Source organism: Manacus candei, unplaced genomic scaffold (assembly GCF_025592945.1).
Source record: "Manacus candei isolate 608988 ecotype Guabito, Panama unplaced genomic scaffold, ASM2559294v1 h1tg000023l, whole genome shotgun sequence".
Taxonomy (NCBI): Eukaryota; Metazoa; Chordata; class Aves; order Passeriformes; family Pipridae; genus Manacus; species Manacus candei.
Window position 1 is genome coordinate 14,424,976 of NW_026138071.1, and position 20,016 is coordinate 14,444,991.

General features: G+C 38.0%; 1 long non-coding RNA gene across 2 annotated transcripts in view; it reads left to right on the forward strand.

The window, feature by feature from the left end:
• The window catches only part of LOC127471274 (uncharacterized), a 34,980-nt gene extending 23,086 nt beyond the window's left edge, over positions 1-11,894 (forward strand). The window contains exons 2-4 of one of the 2 annotated variants that reach the window (XR_007904612.1): positions 6,434-6,508; positions 10,119-10,179; positions 11,614-11,894. This is a non-coding gene — a long non-coding RNA (uncharacterized LOC127471274). The remainder of the gene's footprint in view (positions 1-6,433; positions 6,509-10,118; positions 10,180-11,613) is intronic. The other variant, XR_007904611.1, reaches the window with a different exon arrangement.
• Positions 11,895-20,016: the final 8,122 nt, after the last annotated feature.

The window sequence follows — 20,016 nt, forward strand, 5'->3', positions numbered from 1 at the left end:
AAACACGAAATACGAGTGTAACAGAACATAAAATTCAGAGACAAGGTCTGCAACTATAGGAGTCTTGTCTGTAAAGAATAAGATGGCAAAAGACTGGAGAATGTTTACAGAGATAAAGCAGATACAAGAAACTTCAGAGGCTTCTGTGTGAGGTTAAGCCTCCACTTTTCAGGTCAACTGCTGTGGACAAATTTGTCACTCAGTGCATGGTGACTAAGTGATGGGAGCTCTGTGTCTACAAGCAAGGGTCAAACACTGTTCACCCAAAATGATAGCAGACAGTTTCAGCTGAGCAAACCAGGTAGAGAAGGAATGCACTCCAACTGTTTTTAGCATCCCATTGGCTTTATCTGTACTTCTAGGCATGACAGCATGCGTGGTATTTATGGCTTAAAAGAATTTCTGTCTGTAAGTTTATCACCTTGTAAAAATAAGTGAGGAAATGACTTAGATACACCCAAACCAGCTTACAATAGGGTAGATAGATTTTATTCTCACTTTGTACACCAGAAAACCTATTAGCATGTTGTTATTAAAAGATTTCGTTATTAGACTCAACTGTGTTTCAGAAGAGCCAAACTGCTTCAGCTCAGCAGGTCCAGCTCCTGCTTTACTCTGCCTCCAAGGTCATAAGCAGATGCCTATAGAACAAGAAGAGGGGAAACATACTTCCCTCTCATATTCTCCAGCCTCTTCCTATTTTCAGTGTGGGGACATTCTGAAGCAGAAGTCATTCCTATACATTTTGTATAAATGAACCACTCCCCTCTTTAGCCACTGTAGTGTAAGTATCTACAAGATGCTCTGGTAACAATTTCCAAAGATCTGATATCCACATCATAAAGGATCCACCCCATCCTCTAGTTTCTGCTGCAGAATACTATTAGCAATCTATTTTCCTACTAATCTTATCCTAGTTTTCTTCGTTGTTTCACACAAAGCCTAAGCGTGCAGTCTTCCTTCATGCAGCATTTTCACTGACTCCAAGTACTGCATCTTTGGGAGCTGAGTCGTTAACCCTGAATGTGTTACCAAACCAGAGTACTTCTCTGACAGTTTTTTCCTGCAGAAGACCAAATATATGAAGCTGCTTCTGTAACCCATATTATTGGGCTGAATAGAATCATAGAATAATTTTATTTGGAAAAGAGTTCCAAGATCATCAAGTCCAACCGTTAACCTGAATGGTCAAAAGCAACTGGCACTATAGGATTAACTTTGTATTCAACTGATGACCTTTTATGCAAAGCTAGGTGCATTGCTAGGTTTTAAATAGAACACAAACCCCAAAATGGTAGATGTAGATATATAGCAGAAAATACTATCTATAAGGAGAGTACATTGACTTAGAGATACAGATATGTGAGTCTGGAAGTAAATGCAAATATTATGAATATAAATCTTGATTCTATAGAATCCCTTCCTCCTCTCCTTCATTTTATAAAATCCCTTCAGAGAATTCAAAGGAACTACTTTCAGAACAACCATCCACAGCAAGTTCTTCCATAACCACTAGAGAATAATTACACTTCACCATATGATATTGCCTTAAAACCTTAATGATGGGCAGACCTTGGGCATAGATTCTTCACAGTAAAGGTTCCAGCTGTACTTGCATACAGGTATCAGTGTCAAAAGTGTCAAGTGTTAAAATTACCTATAAATCACAAGAGAAGTTAAAAATTATTTGAACATTAAGCTGGCAAAAGAATAGAAAACAGATTTACAGGGAGAAAGAAAGGACTTAGAAGAGCTTTCTCTCACTCTTTAGCACACTACACAGTGTCACGGTCTTCCTTTTCCCCATTTCAATTGCAACTGTGTTCCAATCAAGAGACATCCTTTCCTTCCTAGAAGATTGAACAAGTAAACGAACAAGTAAATTCAAAACACTTTAATTCACTTTCTTCCTTAACTAGTTAGCAAAATGTTATCCAAGTTTATTGCCTTATGTCCCACTGAGAGCTACATAGGACCCTCAGATAAATGTATTCTTACACAGTGAAGTTCTTCCAGATAAAATACTCCACAGAAAGCAGGTAAATATAACATGATATGCTGGGTATCATACTGGAAATGGTACAAAGCCATCTGTTAGTGAACCATCTGATAGTATTGATGACGTCATTCACAATAAAAAAGAAATGAGAGGATTGTCAACACAGTCATAAAACGAAATTATAGTCCCCCAATATGAAACAGACTCTAATTGCACACATTCCCTGCCTGTGTGTCCCCTCCCCATTGCAGCTGTTTGCTTACCTTCTCTTGCAGATGGTTCAGATCATTTTGTCTCCTCCAAGGCCTTTTCCGTTCCTGCCCACCCCGCATCACCCCTTTTCATTCCAGACTCTTATTTTAAGGATACTGAAGCTGTTGCACGCTCTTTGCCAAACATAATGTGTTCTCAAAGCTTGTACGTGGTGCAAAAATAAGTTTGCATGAGCCAAACTTTGGGATAGAAGTACTACCTCACACTGAAGTCTTATACCTACTAGAAAAGAGGGGTAGTGTAAGATCAGGACTTGAGGACCTAGGAACCCTTACTGCAACCTTCTTTCTCCTCATCAAGCCCAGTGCTGCCACAGTTTAGGATATTTATTCAGGGATGCACAGAACAGAAGCCCCAAATACATACACATGTGTAAACATGGATAGAGTTAGTCAATGCTTCATGTGTAACTCCACGCGAATGCCAGGAAAGGTTCGTAAGTTCAATCAGAAGTGTAGAATAGGACTCTTCAGCTTTTTCCCCACAGACATATTATCTGATGAAAGGTTTATGGCAAATTAAATATAATTTTGGCACAATGTATTAAACACCAATGATATGTCTTTGGGTTTCCTACAATAAATGCTTTTCTTTTTACAATTAGTTGGAAGATTCTAAGGGAAAAAAAGGACTGACAACTTCACAGGAAAAAAAGGCTGGGGTTTTTAATATTTATGAGAAAACTTACAGCAACTTGCAAATTACAACAGAAATATTTATCCCCCAAAGGCACATCGGTCAAAAAGAAGGCAAACCACCACCTTGCTCTGATTCAAGCCCTTTGGTATATCACCTTCCCAACTGTTTCATTCAGTAGGAGAGTTCACCATAGTAGCTTGCTTTCTGAATGTAATCCTTCATTATAAATACTGTCTGAACCCTTCCAAGAAGAATCTGTTTTACTACCATTTTCTATCAGACTGGAACTGCACAGGTTTGTAAAATGTACAGTTACTACATAATAACTTCAAGTTCTACTAAGAAAAGATAAAACAATCAATAGGTTGAAGGGTGTGATAGTTTTATACACAAATTTAAGTTCAAAAAGGATGTAAATCCAAAGTCAAAATTGCTATTGAAATTTTTTTTTAGTGGAAAAAGAAAACCCACCCAAATAATCAATCCAAAATTCAATAGTAATATTAAGCAGATACATAAAACTAAACCAAAGGTCAAATTTTCAACCAGGTTTGGTCACCAATTCATATTGATATCATTATAGTTTACCCAATTTACACTGGAAACTGGTGAAAAAATAGTCCACATAGAGCTATAATATGGTAAGCCACTTAAACACCATGTTCATTTTTATAGTCCTCTGCTTCTTGATCAGGAAATACTGTATCCATTATCAAATATTTCAGTAAATACTAGACTTCAGATGTCCGAGCAATACATTCAAATGCACACCATATTCTCATGTGAGGCTGTTCATTTCTACAGATTTCTTCCTGTGTTAAGCAAGAGATTGTAACAGCAAAAAATACGTTTTTTCTAAAACATATTGTGTACCCACCACAAAATTAATATTTAAACTCTTAGTCATGATTCATATATCAGAAAAGATTTTCACAACAGTTAGTAGCATCTTATTTACAGTGGACCAAACTCAGGCAGGGTCTTGCATTCATAGCAAGTCTGAGCAAAGTTAGTTCTTTTAAAAGGGTTGACAGCAAGGCATTTTTGTGCCATGATTCTTACAGCATCTGTGTCGGAGGTGCTAAGGAATTCTGAATTCTCTTGAATTTTCTAAGCAAGAGAGGATGTTCTCAAGGGAAGGGAGAATGAAGTACATTCATTCTTCATTAATGGGAGTTCTCTGTGACTAAGGAACTGATTAGACAACAAAGAGAAATGAGACAGCATCTTTGCACCTATCAGACAGAAGTCACCAATTCAATGTCACCTACCTGCCTTCCACTACCCAAAAGTAGAGCTACTTACTGCAACTGCAATGCAGTCTTCCTTCCAAGTTACTTCCACCACATGCTGCATTGTGCAATGTGATTTGGATACATCACAGGAAAGCAGGTGAGTAGAGCATCAGCCCACACTAGATAAGATAGCTGGGGGAAATGGCATTTTCCAAACCTCTGTTTTTTAAATGAAAAAAAGGAGTGAGAAAGACAAGTTAGGTATCTCTCTTCAGGATAATTTAAAATACTTTCTTATCACTAATATCAATTATAAACATTTATTCTAATTTATGAACACCTGCTTGATATCAACAGAACTAACACACCCCTCCAATTACTTTTCTTATAGGATGGCATATTTATTTCACTCTGATGAGATGAGGCTTTTCTAATTTCCTGTATAACCACCCCCAGCTCTCTGTCTATCTCCCATTAAATTGTGAACAGGCTTCACATATATTTTTAGATGTTTGAAAACTGCAGGAAGAGCTTTTTGATGTTTCAGAACATGTTCAGTCCCAATGTCTCAATATTGTTTGCTTGCTAACTCCTCAAGCTTATGTCATCCATATGAATGGACTTCAGGCTTTGAGAAGGGTTACCATACCATTACCATCTGCCTAAACTGCTGCAGTCAGAGGTCTTTCCTTCTAATGTCAATGCCACTTTGAAAACAAAGTTGCAGGATTCCTCTGTGTCTTGGAACATATTTAGAAGTCAATGTCTTATTTTCTATGATTAGTCCGTAACAATGTCAAGTGTGAAATTTAAATTAATGACCGTTTCACTTATTGAAATGACTTCAGCACTTTTGCTACTTTCATTGATTTCTATTTACTTTGGCAACCGCAAATATGAAGAACATATTTCTAGATGTGACTAAACAGACTAATAATATGCCAGTATAGATGTACCTACTGATCGAACATTACACTTAACTCTAAACTTATTTTGAAAAATTAACATAATAGGGGAAATATATTATTTATAAAACACTGTTCATTTCCTGCGTTTCAGACAGTGTCACCTTTAAGTTATTTTCTTCCAGCTCTCTCCACACTAATGATTGGCCTACACTATTGAAACACAGCAGTAAATACGGTATCAACATTACCCATCCATAGAATCAATTTAAATTTTAACTAATATATTCATCATCCAGTAAATACTATCTCAGCAGCAGATAAGGCTGTAGCTAACCTTCAGGATATTTTAGCCTCCTGGTAGAGGCCAATTTGAAAGAAGCAGCTGTATTTAATTCATAAGAGGTAGAGAAAAATCTTTCCCCTCTGTCCTTCCCCACACATCAAATAGTAATTTATTTTATTTGTTAAAAAATCTTAAAATATTTGTATTTCTTGCTAACACCTAAAAGAATTCTGATCAGTGGAAAAAGCTAAAGGAATAGTTGCTAAGAAGAGAAAAACAAGGCCATAATTCTCTGCCTATAGGTTGGTTGGGGTTTTTTTTGAAGAAAGAAAAAAATAGAGAATAAAAGATAAGTGGAAAAGGGAAAACAAGCCTTCCCAAAGGCTATTCAGTATGTTTGTAATGCAGCAGGTGGCTCAGAGGCAGCATTGTGATGGTTGGAACTCTGCATATGCTCCACAGCATGGGTTACCCCTGGCCTTCTTGAAGAAGTGTTTTTATACAGCACAGCCAAATCCACAGCTATTAATGCTGCATTTTCAAGAGAAGTAAAACTAAAAAAAAGTAACTAAAAATGGAATCTGGCCTTCAAACAACAGAATAGTCACCGATGCAAATCCCCATTCCGTAAAGGGGTGTTAATCTGTATGCAAATATAGATTAAAAAAAAATACTGTAAAAGAATATGGAAAGGTTGAACTTTTTAGCTTCCTTTTTGTTTCACAGCCAGATTCTGCAAGGCCTTAAATTTCCCTAAGCAACTGTACCTAAATAGATCCTTGCAAAATCAGTTATTCAGTCTCTCAAAATACTTGTCTACTAATTAGGAAACTTGGATAATGACCACTGTGCCTGTGACTCTAAACCTGAAGCCTTTGTTCCTGTAGAATTACAAATGTGCAAATCCTCTGGACATCACTGGAAGATGAGGAGTGCAGCATCATGTGTAGTCTAGAAACTTCAACATAGCAGTCTGTTGATGTTGGAGATTTATGAATTCTTTCATAGATGGAAGATTGTGCTAGCACAGTGCTACTTGCTGCATTATAAGTTTGAAGATTAAATGACCTCTCTCTCTTTTGTTTCCATTTTGCAGGAAAACCTGCTACCCATGGAGAATTGCCTCTGGGGATACCTGACCACTAAATATGACAGCTGTGGAAATAGAAAGGTCTCAACCTTCACAATTCCTGTATCTCAGCTTCTCTTTTTTGCTTCATTAATTTCTCTCAATTTAGCAGACCAAAACCTTCATTTTTGTAAAGGACTAAATCTGAAATATTTCCTATTTAAATTCCTAAATGACCCTCATTCCCCCAGACCCTACCTGTGATCCAAATCCCTCTGTTACTCTCAAGTAGATTGCTGCAGCATGATACCAGTGTACGAGGGTCTTTAAACACAGCATGTCACTTTTTAAAATGGCATTTTTAAGAGCAAGAAGGCTATCTATTACTTCAGAAAATATTGTCTCTATAGTTGTGATTACACAGGAAGAATGATGTGTTTTTATCAGAATAGATGACAGTAGTTTTCAATGTAGAAAAGACTTCTAAGAGCGGATGACAGAGACAAAATTAGCATTTTTCTAGCAAGCATCCCACACATGCACATCTGCAAAGTGTTCCCGCTTCCTTCTCTGCAACCACTACTATACATGACTGTTTCTCCTGAAATTAGAAAAGCATGTGAATCAATTTTGGCTTCATGGTTGCACCTTAGTCTGACTAAGCAATTACAGATGAACAGCAGAAGGCTTACAGATCCTTTTATTTATTCAAAGCTCTCCAGAGTTCCAAGTAAAATGTGAAACCTTTCTTGATGTTTGCATCCAGATTGGAATTTATTTCTTAGTCTTCACTCATTTATGAAGACATTCCAAGACTCTACAGAAATTTTGAATTAATATGCCTATACAATGGCCTTTCTAATGTAGAGAAGAGAAGGACATGTCTGAGCCTATTAACAGGGCCAAAAGGCTTTTACTCTGAAGCCACTCACTAAAACTGAGATTTGAGAAGGTTATATAAAAAGATGTGAAGGATGACACAAGCTCTTTAATGAGCTTGTAAAGAATTCTTGAATCCCTATTTGTGCACAATGTGACCAAACAAAGATCTGGTTTCAAGTTGGATTTTTAAACTGATTTAACTTATAAAAGTAACACTATTTTTCTATCATTGATCTCCTAAGTCAATATTAGAAAAACAGTTAAAAGAACTCATTCACTTGATCAAAAAAAGTAAGTAGAATCAACTATGTGGTTCAATGGAGAAATGCTTTCTCTCAGTGTGATATATACACTCGTGAACAGAGAGAAATCAGAAATAGATAGCAAGACTAGAGGCAGTTGCTGCTAAGAGCAGAATGCTCAACAGTGGCAACTACTGTGCAGCTCTGGGGCAAGCACTAATTTGCAAGCAATGAGGAAAGAATTTCTTTGGTTGTTTCACATGTGGGGATGTGGAGAACAGAACTGCTTGCACAGAAAACGGGCAAACTGTCTGTATTACCATTTCCTAGGCATACAAGTCCAAAATCAGTGCTCAGTTACAGAAGTCTGAAATAACTAAAATCATAAAATATATATAGTTTTCTGGGTCTTGCACTGCACTACAAAAGTCTGTCAAAAGCTGCCAGAACCACTGTACACTTCAATGAGAACAGTGAGACAGAACTTCCAAAATTTGCTTTGCCTGTAGTGTTTGATAAAGAAGCCAAGTATGTTGCCCAATACACCATGCTGTCACCTTTACCCCTGCTGTTCTCTCCTGTGGTCACCTTTGAGTTTTATAACAAGATTACAGTGAGATTATTGCACGAGGAGGGCAAGGGCTCTTCTGATGAAGTATGAAGAAACTCATATAGCTGCACACTGAAAACATAGAGAAGAAATAAAGCAAGAACTGATGTGAGGGCAAAATTCAGCCTATACTGGTGTGCAGGTGCTCTCTACGTGTGGTGCTACAGCTGCACTGGGAGGAACCAGCAGTTCCTGGAAAATAGCTCTCTTCTGAGTTGTGTGAGTTGTTCTGGCACAATGAAAACACAGCTAAACCAGAAGCCAAGTCTCTTTGGAGTGTCAGGATATCTTGCTGCTGGTTTTAATGAGCTGTCCTGTGAATTCAATTCATCGGCATCCCAATGACCCAAGAACTTTGCTAGGTCCTTCCTGTGCTTCCTGACCCTGCCATAGTAATAACAGTAAATGCATAAGAATTTTGAGAGTACTAAGGCAGATGGCATTGACACACAGTCATCATTTTCCACCTCACACCATCAAAACATGACAACCAGCAATTCCTAGAAACAGATACTGCAACTGCTCAAACTCCACCAATATTTTTACTCCTTTCACTGTGCTACGTGTTTGAAAATATATACATTGATTGCTGCATTAAATAATTGTCTTGCCCCACACAATGCAGTGTTTTGCATATTTGCTGATGTTTCCCCAAAAGCACTGGGGGAATGAATCATTACTGAAACAATTTACTTTCAGTTAGTGCATGAATGCCTTCCCATGATGCTTTGATGCTTTGTTTGTCCTCCTATAAAAATTATTTATGACCCATGTGTGATCTTTTAAATCAGAATACTTATTCAGAAATCAAAGCTCCAGCATGTTAATGCAAGTAGAAGCCCTAACTAATTTTTCAAAGCCACGTTGAATATTCAAAAGCTAGGACTGAAGGAAAGGAGTTAACATTAATTAATATTTGAAGCAGTAAAATAAAAGCAACAGTGAAGCTAATTTTGCAGGACAATTAATCATGAGTCTTGCTAATTACACATGGGATTTTGCAAATGATTTTTTTTCTCAGGTAGCAGAGTAAAAATGATAATCCACTACCCATCAAAATCATTGGCTCCTCACCAATGTCCCCAGCAAGAGCAATTAGTGGGAACAGCAGAGCTCTAGTAATTGCATGTCAAGAGAGGAGAATGTAAGAATTTTAATTGCTCCAAATAAAGACCACTTGCTTATACATACACCTGACTGTCCAAAACTAGTCTGCAAGCTGGAGCAAGTATATAACCACTTCCAGGTGTCTGCACAAAAATAACTCTGTGGGAGAAGTACTCTAAGCAACACATGCAGTTTCTGGAAGAAAAATATCAATATGCACTTATATTCTGAACTGCAGTGTCATCACTCGACTATAAGAACTAGGAAAAAAATATATCGCCCACTTGGGAAAATGTGCATATTCTTTATATTTGCCAAATATTTATTGCTGACATTTTTTGAAGAACTTTAACTATCTTCAGGGTGCCAAGGGCTTCAAATTTACTGAATTTTAGGATCACCAATAAAATGTTTTTAACAAGACATCTCAAGAGGACATAAAATAAAAAATTACCATATTCATGAGAGCAAGCCTGTAAGATTGCAATGCTATAAACTGGATGTTTATAATTTGCTTGTGGCTTTCTTAATTAAAAAAAAAGAAACCCAAACAACTAGTAATTAGAGACTCCAGTTCCATTTTTGCACTTTATCCCAATCACTGACATGCTACTATTACTTTTTTGTTTAATATACCTACACACGGATGCACACAATTGCAAATAATCAATAATATTTAAGTATGTGTCCAAGTTCTAAATGATGATGGATATATTTAAATATTGCTTTCCAGGAAATTATTACTTTACTGGTCATGTAGTAACTTAAAAAACTTAGAGGTTGAAAGAAATGCCTGCTTTTTCTCTATTTCTCTTTAAGGTGTTTACCATTTACACTCATTTTCAAATGAAATGACTGAATTACCTTCCAGGTGCCACTACCTCCTATTGTCTTTTGCTCTCTCCTTCCGCTTCTACGTACACCATATTGAGGTACTAAACCACTTTCTGCTGTTAGCTTTGTTAAGCATTAAACCAAGAGCAGTAGCCTTAACTTGTCTAAATATATTCTTTGCATGTTCAAAATCACTGTACACTGTTTATTACACCATGACTGCTCGAGAGGAAAAAAAGCAGGTCATGCAGAGTGCTGCTTCCTTTCCTGAATTACCAGCAGAGCACAGGTGTTTATCAGACTCCCGGAGGTGATTCAGGTAATAAACACCAGGATGGCAGTTTAAATGGTTAGAAGCTTTTCCATCAAATACAGTCCTTGCAGTCCTATCATTTTGCATATATTGCTCACAAATGGCAAATTATTTATGCAGCCTCCTTAAGTGGTTCCTTATGGTTTTACTTTATTTTTCCAAAGCAGGAACCTTTTGAAGATGCGTGTTCTCATGACAAGGCAAACTATCATTCCATCTGTGATTCTGACTCATTTCTTAAAGTTCTCTGTAGATGTATAATGCCAGTGACCTTGTTTTGCCCTTCTGTTTAGCTCAAATATCTTTTCTAAGAAAGCACCAGTGTCATCGCGGAAGTTACTATTCTGTGCTTGTACAAGGAGATCAAGAATAAACTGTATGCAGTAGAAACTGGCTTTTAAATAAGAAAAGCTTTTTCAAATATTACCTTGTGAAAATAAAATTAAAATAGACATTGATTAAGATTGCTACATCTAACACAGATTTTTAGAAGAATTTGCTGTAAAATAAAATAGGATGAGTTTTGGGGGAAAAAATGTTTAAATAGAGGGGTTTAAATGTTTAAATAGAGGTCTAAGCTGACAGAGATGAAATTGTGTAAATTTATGCTATTACAGAAAGTTACTGACTGAGACATACGTGTAGCAATTGCCCATTACCTGTTAATAACTGGAATTTGTTTCATGGTGCTGAATCACCAAGCCCATATTTAATGCCAGAGCTGTGACACAAACCAGTGCACTGGTATGCAGATCACCTGCTTCTTCCCTTCTTGACAAACAGCTCTGCAATAATTACATAGAAATTCCCTATATGCAAAGTAGATATCAGGAAAGGATTTATGGTTGTTCAAAAAAATTTAGCACCATGAAAGAAAGAGGAAAAGCCAGCACAATATAAAATTTCTAAGAATCATCAGATCATAATTACTGCACCAGTGGTGTAATAACTCTGAATTACTTACAATTTTATCAGTTATACCCTCACCTTGTGAAATAATATGGATTTCCATAAAAGTGGTATGGAATAGAAGGTGTTAGGAAACACTCAGAACATCTAAGATTAGTTTCTGCTAATTTTCTACAGTTTGACAGATAACCTCAAACCATAAACCAAAGATTATGGTTGCATCATACATATCAGGTAAGTAATAAAGTATCACCATTTTGATCTTGGTGGGTAAGAGTAAACAAGTATTACCCTTTCTGCTTTTTTACAGGATGAAAATTAGCCACAAAGGAAATAAGCAACTTGCCCAAGAATGTACAGTAAATCTATAGAAGCCCCAAAACCTGAATCAAAATCTATGAAGCACTGAAATCCTACTAACCCCACAACGTACCCTTTCTTTTGGATTGAATATCACAAATAAATGTACAATTTTACAATCAGTAATTTTACAGCTTAATGAAAACTTATTCTGAATATAATTTTAGATATGATGAGGAATGTCAAGTATTGTGCTACCAGTACGAAATCGAGACCGAACTCCACTCCTAACCCATTATCTGATAAAGGCCTAGGATATAAGTTCTCTATCATTGTCCATATTCTCATGACATTTTAGACTGTCACTGAAATAAACCTGTCTTACCTCACAGGCTGTGAAAAACTTTATTGACCTAATCAATATATATGAACAAAATGCAGAATGGGAGAAAATACCACTAGGTTGAAATCAGACAAGAAAGATCTTCTATGACTTCAGTTTTGGAATTCCAGACACTTCAGAGAACAATAATTTTCAGAAAAAGTGAAAGTAGTTCTACACACCAGTTCTGTTTTACAGGCAGAGGAACAATTTCAAAATGAACTCCATATCACAGGAATGTCTTATGAATATTAAACAGACTGGCTTGCCCAGGGAATTTGTCTTTTTATAACTGTTTTGGAAGAAAAACAAGATGAATTCTTTTCACTTCGGTAAGTCATGACCTAATCAAAGCCAACGAAGAAATAAGCTAAAAGGTGAAATACATGTTTAGATGAAAAAAGGTAACTCACTTTCTTTTGTCATTGAAATGAAAAAATAAAGAAATAAAAACTCCAAAGTCAAAAATTTAATCCTCATGTAATCTCAAGATTTCAAGACACTGATATCACAAAGTCTTACTACAGATTTTGCTCTATTGCATCGGTCTTTCACCTTTGATAAAAACCTAATATTCCAAAACACCTTGAGCAAAGCAACTTGAAAAATGGTACTGCACGTGGTATGCAAATTGCAGGTGGATTAAATAATATACATTCAGAGCAGTTGGGTTTTATCTGGCAAACAGGTGCTAGATTTTGGATTTGCTGAATAGCCACAATTGTAATGAATTTTTGATGAGAGGTGAAATGGGGACCTGGGGAGTCTTCCATTCATGCTTGTCCAGCTATTTTGGTTTTGTTTTGTTTTTACTAGAAAGTCTCAAAAGAATATAATATATGAGTATATCACAATATTCTTCCTCAGAATATCTTACTCTAAGTCAAAAACTGGCAGTTAATAAGGCAGAAAATAATGTGTTTAGACACTGGATTAAAACAAATCCAGTGATGTGGCAGAAGACATTTTAAACAATGCAGCCTAAAGCATCAACACATATGAAGTGCAGCACATCAGAGAAGGTACTTTAAATTTCTAGCTAAGAGTCTGGCCCAACATGTTCAAATACACAAGAAGAAAACTAAGCATCAAAGGCATGAGGTTCTCTCAGATTTGGAACAATAACAATGAGGTGCATTTGCTGCATCTGCCCACAGGTTAATCTGGTTCTTCTAGTAACTGTACCTTGTAAAGTCCCCAGCATATCATATAGCCATATTTTTTAACAATTCAGAGTGGCATGGTCTGAGTGCTTTTTACCTGCATAACAAAATGATTACGCAGACCAATAGTGATTAATGCATGGAGCAGTGGCACTTCCTCCCTCCCTACAAGTAAGGTAACAGGTTATGCTGCTGTGCTATGAACTGTGGGCGTTTTAAATATTTTGACTCACAAAACATACATAGGAAATCTTTAATCACAATTATAGATACATTAATACAAACTAAAGATAAATATTTGGTTTGAATATCCAACATTGAGGCACAAAGTAAAATCAGACACTATCAGTAAACTCAGAGCTGAACTATGACCTTCCTTCTTCAGGGGATGCAGCATGTAGAAATGAGTCCTATCAAAACCAACAGCCAGAAAGGACTATTAGAGTAGTAATCTAAACTGAATTAAACACCTGAACAGATATTACAGAGCAGGATCATTAGCTAAATGATTAAACAAAGCTCCTGGGCTTCCTACTTATCCTCTCAGTCATAAAGAATGGTAAAAATGCCATTCTACTGAGTACAAAGCAAGAAGGCAACATTGTCTCTTGGAACAGGAGAAAAGCTCTGACTGGAAAAGAAACTTGCCTAAGGTTAGTACAATTCTCTGGTTTCAGATACTTTATACTTCCTATCCAATATATCACTGCAGACTTGCACAAAACGCCAACACATAACCACAGTAATACTGCCTACTCATTAATTATGCCATCAGTCACTCATCCTAAACATGCTGTAGCTGAAATGAAACTGCAAGATGCATTTCCCTTTCCTCAAGGCTCTTTACCTTGGCCCTGTGTCTGTTTTAAGTTTCCATACACGTTTCTCCTCTCCTACAGTCTTTGACCTATTTAGCCTGTTATTTGGCATTCTTTCAAAAAACAGAAATCTAAAAAATGTACAGTTTGGAAGCCAAATAGAGACGGAAATAACCCCAACTCCCAGAATCAAAAGGATGTTGATTTGAGATCCAGAAGTTCCTTCCCACCAGACAGATCAATGAACAATTATCTATAAAGCATAAGGCTAGACAGCAGGGTTCAACACTGCTCAGAATTATTTACTTCTCCTGTAATTTTAAAAACTATTCTCCTTGCCCTTCAGTGTGAAATATATGTATAGAGGGGCTCTGAAAGCTGAAAATTCATTAGATGAACTAGGAACAAGCTAATAAAGCAAGCTCCCTGTAACACTAATAATCTGGGGGGGGGGGGGGGGATGAGGGAATACCATTCTCCTATAAAGAGAGTACCTGCATATGACTGTGTTCAATCTGCTATTCATCGCAGCAAATACTGGTCCAGAAAGAATCAGCCTGAAGTCCCTTTTCATTAGGGGATAAATAGTGCTTGTCTTTTGCGGGAATACAGGACAACTGTGTGAAGAGTTTGCAAACTCTGTATCTGAGGCCCACTCATGCAGTCGAGACGATGCCAATTTCAGCCTCAGCTTGTGTCTCCAAAAATTTTTTGGCCTGACTGTTCTAGTGTCCCTGTGCTCTGTGAAGCACTACCTCCAGACTGCAGTGCTGTTTCAAAGGCATTACAGCAGAGACAACAAAGACAGCCATATTAAGAGAGAGGATGCTGAAAGTTACTTCCATTGTGCCAGCAGGAGTTATCTTCGGAGTTGTCATCTGGGACAGGGATGAAGCAAAGACCTTCTTTCTATTTAGCCACCAACACATAGGTTCATGCTTTCAATAATCTGCTTCAGAGCCATGATTGCTAAGGTCTGCTATACCCAGATGTCCCAGTAGAGATACAAGTGTAACTGGGATTGGCACCAGATGATAGTTAAATAGCAAGAGAGAACTAAAATAGTGAACCCAAAGACTGGAGGTGGGGAGGATCATAGCTGTCATTTGCTGCCGAGAAGGAAGATGGCATATGACCATCTTGAGCAATGAATTCAAGGATACAGAGCCCACTTGAGAGAAGCCTGTTTCCTTTGCCCACAGCACACATAAGAGTCAGTACAAGCCAAGAATCAGGGAGGGCATTCCTGGACATCACTGGCTAAGCAAAGAGAAGGAGGCAGATTCATCCCTAGACAGGCCTATACCATGCAGTCACAGAGTATTCTGAGTTGGAAACAATCCACCAGGATCATCAAGTCCAACTCTTAAGTGAATGGCCCACTCAGAGACCAAACCACAATCTTGGCATTATTAGCATCATGCTTTAACCAACTGACCTGCTCTCAGCTATGCAAAGAGGGAAAAGGGAAGAATTGATGTTTGCTCTTACGGAAACAACTTGACACGAGCGTCCTCATGTTTGCTGTGTTCACATAAAGCAGCCTTCCCTGACTGGCTACAGCACTGAACGACTGGTGTGAGCAATGAAGGAAGTACAGGCAAATGTCATCTGCCAGACATCTATCTTCTGGCAGGCCCTGCACCCTTCCTGCTAAGCTTGGTAAGCGAGGAAAGTCTTAAGTGGTGTTTTCTCAGTGAAATTATATCAAGTGAAAGATAAGACTAGCACAGACCTGGAAATTTCTCTCTATCCATTTAGAAGAGAATGAGGATGCAAAAGGCAGGCTTGTGGTTGCTCAAGAAAGGACTTGTAAGGGCTTGCAGCAAGCACTGGATATAGTTTCTCTAGAGACTGGACACCATCAGCAAGTGTCCATGCTCCCTAAGAACATTTGTTCATGCTGGAAGCATAAGCAGCAGGATAACAAGCACCTCTAGGCACTACTGTGTAGCTGACATTTTGATCCTAGTCACCAGCTACAAAGGAAGGCTCCCAGCTGATATTTTTCCTCCACCTCCTCCTGCCACTGGAAGGCAAACCATACTTGGAGGTGCTGTGCAATCTGGCCAGGTGGGAGGCTGGAGGGTGTGCACACACCCCAACTGAAGGAATTGGCCTGGCATTAATGGGATAAGGGCAAGATAGGATCAAGTTAGCAGGTAGGCTGGCAACTACAGCCTGCAGGAAGCTAAAATACATGTTTTTAAAAACTGTATTTTGGACACAGCTTCTCCAGCTCATGAGCTGTATGCAAGATCTGAACTTTCAAGAGCTGAGAGTCTCAGGTCCCTTTATTTTTGTTTCAATTATATTTAAAGACACTGCTGGTTCTACAGAGCACTATGAACTCTGTTGTCTGTGCCCAGCTAGAGCATGGCCTCTTTTTGCACTCGTTGTCTTCATCAGGGTGAGGTAGTTAAGGCTCTTGTGTTGAGACTCAGAGGAATTCTGGATGGTCTCAGCAAGAGATCTCTCTTCTAGCTTCCTGTAAAAAACTTCTGACTCATCTTTATGACTTATCATAAATAGCTTGTTTGGAAATAGTCAGTGGAATTTAACTGGTTCTAACTAATCACAAAGAAAGGCTGGGCCCCATGCATGAAGTCTCTCTGGTATTTTGATTCTGTTCATCAGGCAGACCCACAGTTGCCTAAACTGTGTTCTAACTTTCAGGGTGTTCCCTTTGCCAACAGTCTCTGTGAGGACAGCAAGAGATTTTCTAATGCTTTGAAACACTTGAAAATATTTTTTTTAAGAATTGTATCAGTACTGAATGCCTTTCTTCTAGACATTGTTGTAAGACAGCTTTGCAGTCTCCTCTTGCTCTTTTCCCACTGCTGTGTGGCAATCTGGGAGGTGTTCAGTACAGTTACTTTCCTTCCCAAGAATGATGCTTATTTCTGGTCTGGAGCTCCTGTCAATTCTTCATACAAAACCATGAAACTAGCCTCCGCATTCAGAATTATCAACCCCTTCTCACCTGGAAAAGAAAGTAAACCCTCTAACAGGCTACCGTGATGGAAGGCAGGTTGGAGTGACACTACAGAGTTCAAAGGCATCAGCCTCCAACACCTGTGCCATGCACACAATGTGTTGGACAGTATTCAACCTGAGCCGGGTGCCAGTGCCAGTTGCACAAGTATGACATCTGCTCTGAATGTGTCTGCCAGGATGCTTGACCAGGAGCCAATATCATTTTCCAAAAGGGGTGTTAATTCATGGGTTCACACTCACTTCTCAGAAACAGAGAGTAGACAGAGAAGAAACATGATTTACAAAGTAGATCTAGCAAGTGGGTCATCTCTCTTAAATCCTGATTTGCTTGCCTATGTGATGTAGAAAGCCTCTACTGATGTGTTAGAGTTCTGTGTGCAGAACTCTGTTAGAAAGAGAGATAATTTAGTTTTCCTCTGTGTAAAGGTGACTGAAGATAATGGAGCAGGCTGTAATAAATTTCTTTCTTTAATTAACGCCTCTGAATCTCAGAAAGGGGAAGTCTGCTCTGTAATTAGGTATGTGTTAAGCTTTACTCCACATCAGTCAGGTTCTCCCTGCAAAGTAGCATATCCCATTCCAGTCTCGTAAAGAACAGGGTTCACTTTGTACAGATATACCTGCATCTAATGAACATCATTTATTACTAAGCCTGTGATGCAGGTCCGATCATGCTTCCTAACTCATGATTTTTTTGCAAAGTGTCAAAATTAACTGTTGTTGTAGCTGTTCTAAAGCCATCTGTAACACCAAAACAGATCAACAGTGCAATATTTGAATGCTTGGAATGCATGGCTGTCCAGTTTTCCCAGGATTGATTAAAAAGGATATTTGTCAGAGTTGCATGTTGAATTGGTGGAAGGGATGAAGATGGAAGTAAGTAAATGTACTGAAGAAAAAAGGTCATTGTGTTTTCTGGAGGCACTGACTGACAGGAACATAGCCTAGCTGAGCAAATGCTTCAACACATCCGAAGAGCTTCCTCTGTCTTATTAGAACATTTCTTCAACTACTCTTCACTAATGGACTTACAACAGGCTTACTGACTTGTTCTTTCCATCATCACTAATGCAAGACCATCATTCTCCTAACTGAAGTCAGTCCCTTTTGACATAGTTCATATTCAATCCCCTAAATTCAAAATATCTCTATGATAAACTATAGACATGGAAAAATGAATTTAACCTAGACCAACTCTGCCTTCTAACAGACTCCGTATGTCTATTCCCAGAAGTTCTCTTCTAACAGTGACAGTAGCACAGTGCTTTTTTTTCCTATAACATCCATGATGCCACTCTTAACATTATCAGACTGAATGACAAGTGTGGAAGCTATTCTAACTACCTTGCTTTGGGCTTTTGGAGGAAATTTTTACACTACAGTAACAGACCAGGCTGATTCTTAACAAAAAGTGAACTTAATGCTGAGAAAATGCCTACTGCACTGACCAAATAAGGCCTAACTCCAACTTTTGGTAATAAATTGCATACGTAAGTGCTAAGTATAATTTGTTATTAATAATTTATTATTATTATTTATGTTATTTAATAACAGCATAAGCATGGTCAGGAAAGGAGACAGAATATCCCACCACTTTCTTAAGTGAACAAGTTCCTTCCTCTGCATGAGTATTCCGGCCCAGAGGTATTTTATGTCAGATGAACTACCCAGTCCATCTCTTTTTTTTTTGCAAGGGAAGGAAGCTTCCAGCTAAAGGAAAGAAGCGTCTTAAAAATGAGATACACAATGGTGGAGACCATAATGGCATCTAAAAGCATTTCCAGTAACACAGAAAAATCTTTATTGCTTTCTGCATGCTTGTTAATTACGTTAATCATGGTGAACTTAAATACTATTATCTACTAATAATCTTATATTGATATCAAGGTAGATGCAATACATATGACTATAGGATTTCCACACTTCTCTGCATGAAGGACAAATGGAGTGCATTTTTTTCATTATGATTTCTGTTATGTTTTCTTCCTACACCCTGGGTAAAGTCAATCATGTATTGCCACAAAAAGAGATCCATAAGTCATACTGTTTTGAGGTCAGCATTTCTTATTTTGGGAATGGACAGGTTTACAAATATAGACATAAAATTTTTATACAGGTATGGTAAAAGATAGCATAGTCAGAGATTTGCATACTTAAACCAAAAAAATGGTAAATGTTAATATTAACTGTGTAGAAGAAATTTGAAAATTAAGATGAATCTACCATCCATTGCCAGACAGCAGTTTATATTGGAATGTCAGAGAAGAAAGTTAACTCATTAAAAGGACAGTGCCAATAAAAATGCCTAATACTGTTTTATATAAAAAGTACTTGTATTTGTCATCACCAGAGAAGATTGACTGGAAATTATCCAAAAATAGAATGTCAAGGAAATCCTTTAAGGAAGAAAAACACTGTAAAAGAGAAATAGCATAGCCAGGGGTGGGAAAATGGACTCCCACTATGTCTTAATAAAGAGATAAAGCAAATGGTGTGATAAGGTGTTTTACAAACAAAAAAAGAAAAATACTGGCTGCATCAGTGCATTTTGCCACTGGATTTCTAAGTTTGGTGTAGGACATAACTACACTAAAGACTAAAGAAAATACCTCTGTATTAGACAGCCAATGTGTACAGATATGCCAGTCAACCAATTTCCCTCCATAACTCTTATGTTGTGCTGTGGACAGCTAAAACCCAGCTCTGAAAACACGCCTGCTTTGCACATTGTCCTAGGCAGCCAAGCAGCCTCAGGCCTGCAAGGTAGTCTGAAGCTATTCCCATCATTGCCTCCTCACCTCCCCACCTGATTCTTGCTTCTTCGGAACTTCTTACTCATTCATCATAGCTGTCACAACTTCCTTCTGTAAAAGAGCCTGAATGAACATCCATGCTCTCTGCCTCTGCTCAAACAGGTTGGAAAACAGCACGGACTGGGGCAGGCACTAGGACGTGAATGCTGAGCTATGCCCAGCAGGCAGTGATGGGAACCAGAGTAGACCAGAATGCCTGACTGAGGCTGTGAGACCCAGGACATCACCTCTGCTCTGCTT